Below are 6920 nucleotides of genomic sequence, written 5' to 3'. Positions count from 1 at the left end.
AACAATGATGGATGTCATTATACAGTATTAATATATTCTACTTCTACAAACAATGATGGTTGTCATTATACAGTATTAATATATTCTACTTCTACAAACAATGATGGTTGTCATTATACAGTATTAATATATTCTACTTCTACAAACAATGATGGTTGTCATTATACAGTATTAATATATTCTACTGCTACAAACAATGATGGTTGTCATTATACAGTATTAATATATTCTACTGCTACAAACAATGATGGATGTCATTATACAGTATTAATATATTCTACTTCTACAAACAATGATGGTTGTCATTATACAGTATTAATATATTCTACTTCTACAAACAATGATGGTTGTCATTATACAGTATTAATATATTCTACTACAAACAATGATGGTTGTCATTATACAGTATTAATATATTCTACTGCTACAAACAATGATGGTTGTCATTATACAGTATTAATATATTCTACTGCTACAAACAATGATGGTTGTCATTGTACAGTATTAATATATCTACTGCTACAAACAATGATGGTTGTCATTATACAGTATCAATATATTCTACTGCTACAAACAATGATGGTTGTCATTGTACAGTATTAATATAATCTACTGCTACAAACAATGATGGTTGTCATTATACAGTATCAATATATTCTACTGCTACAAACAATGATGGTTGTCATTATACAGTATCAATATATTCTACTGCTACAAACAATGATGGTTGTCATTATACAGTATTAATATATTCTACTGCTACAAACAATGATGGTTGTCATTATACAGTATTAATATATTCTACTGCTACAAACAATGATGGTTGTCAGTATACAGTATTAATATAATCTACTGCTACAAACAATGATGGTTGTCATTATACAGTATCAATATATTCTACTGCTACAAACAATGATGGTTGTCATTGTACAGTATTAATATATTCTACTTCTACAAACAATGATGGTTGTCATTATACAGTATTAATATATTCTACTGCTACAAACAATGATGGTTGTCATTATACAGTATTAATATATTCTACTGCTACAAACAATGATGGTTGTCATTGTACAGTATTAATATAATCTACTGCTACAAACAATGATGGTTGTCATTATACAGTATTAATATATTCTACTGCTACAAACAATGATGGTTGTCATTATACAGTATTAATATATTCTACTTCTACAAACAATGATGGTTGTCATTGTACAGTATCAATATATTCTACTGCTACAAACAATGATGGTTGTCATTATACAGTATTAATATATTCTACTGCTACAAACAATGATGGTTGTCATTATACAGTATTAATATATTCTACTGCTACAAACAATGATGGTTGTCATTATACAGTATTAATATATTCTACTGCTACAAACAATGATGGTTGTCATTGTACAGTATTAATATATTCTACTGCTACAAACAATGATGGTTGTCATTGTACAGTATTAATATATTCTACTGCTACAAACAATGATGGTTGTCATTGTACAGTATTAATATATTCTACTGCTACAAACAATGATGGTTGTCATTATACAGTATTAATATAATCTACTGCTACTACTTGACATTAAGATGAGGAAGAGAGTGGTACTTCACACTGCCACCTCTTCCTCATTTAATCGGAATCGTCTAAATGTTCAGCTAATTCATTTGCAAATACAGCAGCTCCAACTGGAATTGCTAATGGTCCTGCTACCACCGCTGTGAAAACAGTTGCTAACATTCCCAATAAGCCATTTGACGACGACTTCCTCGTCCTCTGCTGTCTCTTCCTCTCCTCCTCTCTCGCCTTTGCTACCTGTTTTCTGATCTCCTCCTCATGTTTCTTCTTATCCTCCTTTCTCTTCTCCTCCTCCTGTCTCTTCCTCTCCTCCTCTCTCACCTTCTCTACCCGTTTTCTGATCTCCTCCTCTTGTTTCTTCTTCTCCTCCTGTCTCTTCCTCTCCTCCTCTCTCGCCTTCTCTTCTCGTTTTCTGATCTCCTCCTCTTGTTTCTTCTTCGCCTCCTCCTCTCTCTCCTTCTTCTCCTGTCTCTTCCTCTCCTCCTCCTCTTCGATCTTCCTCTGGGCCTCCTGGTACATCTCATTGGTGTAGTGTTGTCCTCCATTCTTCATCACCATCTCATCTATCTTCTTCAGCAGCTCTGGGACCTGAGTGTTGTCATTCTTCTTTTATTATTGAAGACATGATTTCTGCCCTTAAAGACCTTGATGAGTTTCATAAGCTCCTCACTCTCACTCAGAAAGTCCACCATTGATTTGCCCTCCAGCTGGTCTCCTCCGGTGAACAGAATGATGATGTACTTTGATGCTTCTTCTCCAAAGTTCTCCTGGATCCACTTCACAGTGTTCCTCTCCTCCTCTGTGAACCTCCCCAGTCTGATCACCAGCAGGAAGGCGTGAGGTCCTGGGACTGACATGTAGATGGCCTTTTCTATCTCACTTTTCATCTCTTCTTTAGACATTGTTGTGTCATAGAGCCCCGGGTGTCGATGACATCAATCTTCCTCCCATCCACCACCCCACTCTGTTTCTCACAGTGAACAGTGACAGACTCAGGGGAGAAGTCTACTTTAAACCCCTCCCTCCTCAGGATGGTGTTTCCTGTTGAACTCTTCCCTGATCCAGTCTTCCCCACCAGAACTATCCTCAGGTCAGAGGATGCCCTGAATCTGTGAAAACAGACAAGAAGTGCTTGAGTTGATAGTGATTGTCTTGATGAAAACCTAATGAAATGTGTGTGTCAGGCTCTAACCGTGCAGAGTACAAGCCCCATTGTCCTTCCTGTCTCTAAAGCACCCTGTTGGGTGGTGGTATAATTTCCCCCATAATATTATTTGTTACACTTGTTCAGAACCCACTGCTAGCAAGTTGTCGTCCAGTTCATCACCCCCACCCCATCCGTTGGTTGAGCCTGTTTCCCAGTCTGGCCTGTAAGGAGACGCCCAGCTTGAAAGACCTTAACACTTATTTAACACTTGATAATACTTGATTTAGCCTACATCATCCATATTCAGTCTGATTGGCTGATTGGAGCAGAGAGAGAGAGAGAGAGAGAGAGAGGAAGGAAAATACTTCAGTCTGGTTGGCTGAGAGAGAGAGAGAGAGAGAGAGAGAGAGAGAGAGAGAGAGAGAGAGAGAGAGAGAGAGAGAGGAAGAAAATACTTCAGTCTGGTTGGCTGAGAGAGAGAGAGAGAGAGAGAGAGAGAGAGAGGAAGAAAATACTTCAGTCTGGTTGGCTGAGAGAGAGAGAGAGAGAGAGAGAGAGAGAGAGAGAGAGAGAGAGAGAGAGAGAGAGAGAGAGAGAGAGAGAGAGAGAGAAAGAAAATACTTCAGTCTGGTTGGCTGAGAGAGAGAGAGAGAGAGAGAGAAGAAAATAGAGTCTGGTTGGGAGAGAGAGAGAGAGAGAGAGAGAAAATACTTCAGTCTGGTTGGCTGAGAGAGAGAGACAGGAAGAAAATACTTCAGTCTGGTTGGCTGATAGGAGCAGAGAGGATAAGAAAAAACTAAGGTAAATTACAATCAGTAAAATGAATAAAGTTAACTAGCAGATGAACATCAATCATCAACATCAATGATCAGCTGATAACCCCCCTTCTTTTCCCCATGTCAATCATGTCTTTATGAGGCGCTGAACTAGTTTGTAATGATGAGTGTGTTGTATACATAAATAGGCCTATTTAAAAATTTACTCTACAGAGGCATTTGGTATTTTCTAGATTTTGCCCTATTTTTAATATTTTGAGCACCTGCCCCCTGCTGTGTGTGTGTGTGTGTGTGTGTGTGTGTGTGTGTGTGTGTGTGTGTGTGTGTGTGTGTGTGTGTGTGTGTGTGTGTGTGTGTACCTTGGCATTGAACAGTGAAGGCTTGCAGACAGAGTGTCAACAGTAACAGAATCTTCAGAGTCCCTCCTCTTCTTTGTCCCATATCTGTTACAGTGACCAATCAAAAACATGGAATTAGATGATGATCTCATTACAAATAACAAAGTCCACAAACTAAATTAGAATTTCTTCTCAGCTATTTCACTGTCAAACAATGTAAACCAGGGCGTAAAACTCATGGAGGCCTAATGTCTGCAGGGTTTTGGTTTTTCCTTTCAATTAAGACCTAGACAACCAGATGAGGACAGTTCCTTACTAATTAAGGACTTTACTTCATCAATCAAGTACAAGGAAAGAGGGAAACCCTGTAGACCAGGGCAGCCCAACCCTCTTCCTGGAGATCTACTGCCCTGTAGGTTTTCAGTCCAACCCTAATTCAGCATCTCCAGGAAGAGGTTTGAACTGGAAACCAACAGGACAGTAGATCTACAGGAAGAGGATGAAACTGGAAACCGACAGGACAGTAGATCTCAGGAAGAGGGTTGAACTGGAAACCGACAGGACAGTAGATCTCCAGGAAGAGGGTTGGACTGGAAACCAACAAGACAGTAGATCTCCAGGAAGAGGGTTGGACTGGAAACCAACAGGACAGTAGATCTTCAGGAAGAGGTTGGACTGAAACCAACAGGACAGTAGATCTCCAGGAAGAGGGTTGAACTGTAAACCAACAGGACAGTAGATCTCCAGGAAGAGGGTTGGACTGTAAACCAACAGGACAGTAGATCTCCAGGAAGAGGGTTGGACTGGAAACCAACAGGACAGTAGATCTCCAGGAAGAGGTTGGACTGGAAACCAACAGGACAGTAGATCTCCAGGAAGAGGGTTGGACTGGAAACCAACAGGACAGTAGATCTCCAGGAAGAGGGTTGGACTGGAAACCAACAGGACAGTAGATCTCAGGAAGAGGTTGGACTGGAAACCAACAGGACAGTAGATCTCCAGGAAGAGGGTTGGACTGGAAACCAACAGGACAGTAGATCTCCAGGAAGAGGGTTGGACTGGAAACCAACAGGACAGTAGATCTCCAGGAAGAGGGTTGGACTGGAAACCAACAGGACAGTAGATCTCCAGGAAGAGGTTGGACTGGAAACCAACAGGACAGTAGATCTCCAGGAAGAGGGTTGGACTGGAAACCAACAGGACAGTAGATCTCCAGGAAGAGGGTTGGACTGGAAACCAACAGGACAGTTGGACTGGAAACCAACAGAGATCTCAGGAAGAGGGAATGGACTGGAAACCAACAGGACAGTATATCTCTAGGAAGAGGGTTGAACTGGAAACCAACAGGACAGTAGATCTCCAGGAAGAGGGTTGAACTGGAAACCAACAGGACAGTACATCTCCAGGAAGAGGGTTGGACTGTAAACCAAAGGACAGTAGATCTCCAGGAAGAGGGTTGGCTGAAACCAACAGGACAGTAGATCTCCAGGAAGAGGGTTGGACTGGAAACCAACAGGACAGTAGATCTCCAGGAAGAGGGTTGGACTGGAAACCAACAGGACAGTAGATCTCCAGGAAGAGGGTTGAACTGGAAACCAACAGGACAGTAGATCTCCAGGAAGAGGGTTGAACTGGGTTACCAACAGGACAGTAGATCTCAGAAAGAGGGTTGGACTGCCCTGCTGTAGACACTCAGCCCTATGTTTTATGAGATACTGAGATACCATACCTATAAAAAAGCATTCCCCAAAAATACAATAATAGTAACTATAATTGAGTTGCTATATAGTATAACTGAACACACATTCCCGATGGATGTCATTGTACAAAAAAATGTATGTTTCTGGTTTGACAGTGCAGTAAAATGTCACGAAAACACAATGCCAATACACAAGTCACCAAAAGAAGATATCAAGAAATGACAGAACTCATGTCTAAGGTAGGAACCTCTTTGGGACGAATCGCGCCTATTATCATCTTATCAATGTAATTAGTCCAGAACAAATATTTTTGGAATCATACCTCATGTTTTACTGATACCACCAATCAGCATTCAGGGCCTCCCACCTAGTTTATAAGGTTTATATAGTTTGAAAGAACACACACAGGTGTCTATGGATGGTTCATGGAAGAGAGGATGGATGGTTGTGGTTTGATTTGGACAGTTGTGGTTTGATTTCATTGGTCGATTTACAAATAGAAATGGTACAATTAAAAATATCTCTCTACTGGTACCATGAGGACAGCTGCCTCCCTCATCTCTCTCTACTGGTACCATGAGGACAGCTGTCTCCCCTCATCTCTCTCTACTGGTACCATGAGGACAGCTGCCTCCCTCATCTCTCTCTACTGGTACCATGAGGACAGCTGCCTCCCTCATCTCTCTCTACTGGTACCATGAGGACAGCTGCCTCCCTCATCTCTCTCTACTGGTACCATGAGGACAGCTGTCTCCCTCATCTCTCTCTACTGGTACCATGAGGACAGCTGCCTCCCTCATCTCTCTCTACTGGTACCATGAGGACAACTGCCTCCCTAATCTCTCTCTACTGGTACCATGAGGACAGCTGTCTCCCTCATCATTCTCTACTGGTACCATGAGGACAACTGCCTCCCTCATCTCTCTACTGGTACCATGAGGACAGCTGTCTCCCTCATCATTCTCTACTGGTACCATGAGGACAGCTGTCTCCCTCATCATTCTCTACTGGTACCATGAGGACAGCTGTCTCCCTCATCTCTCTCTACTGAAACCATGACGACATCTGTCTCCCTCATCTCTCTCTACTGGTACCATGAGGATAGCTGTCTCCCTCATCTCTCTCTACTGGTACCATGAGGACAGCTGCCTCCCTCATCTCTCTCTACTGGTACCATGAGGACAGCTGCCTCCCTCATCTCTCTACTGGTACCATGAGGACAGCTGCCTCCCTCATCTCTCTCTACTGGTACCATGAGGACAGCTCAAATGGAAACTTAATCCCATAATGATCTTATAGTAGAACAGTCAACTTGGAAAAAGTGCTGGGATTTATTTCTGCTTATTACGACTGTCATCAATGCCAGATAAAACATGT

At 41.7% G+C, this 6920-nt stretch overlaps 1 long non-coding RNA gene and 1 pseudogene across 1 annotated transcript; one reads left to right on the top strand and one right to left on the bottom strand.

Moving 5' to 3' along the window:
• Positions 1–389: 389 nt before the first annotated feature.
• Positions 390–3026, bottom strand: LOC127921899 (GTPase IMAP family member 7-like; annotated as a pseudogene).
• Positions 3027–4681: 1655 nt separating this feature from the next.
• On the top strand, positions 4682–5453 carry LOC127921898 (uncharacterized). The gene is made up of 3 exons (XR_008109957.1): positions 4682–4768; positions 4810–4980; positions 5382–5453. It is a non-coding gene; the product is annotated as an uncharacterized LOC127921898 (long non-coding RNA).
• Positions 5454–6920: the final 1467 nt, after the last annotated feature.

Source organism: Oncorhynchus keta, unplaced genomic scaffold, assembly GCF_023373465.1.
Source record: "Oncorhynchus keta strain PuntledgeMale-10-30-2019 unplaced genomic scaffold, Oket_V2 Un_contig_23938_pilon_pilon, whole genome shotgun sequence".
In the NCBI taxonomy this organism is placed as follows: domain Eukaryota; kingdom Metazoa; phylum Chordata; class Actinopteri; order Salmoniformes; family Salmonidae; genus Oncorhynchus; species Oncorhynchus keta.
This window is presented reverse-complemented; position numbering and strand designations above follow the sequence as displayed.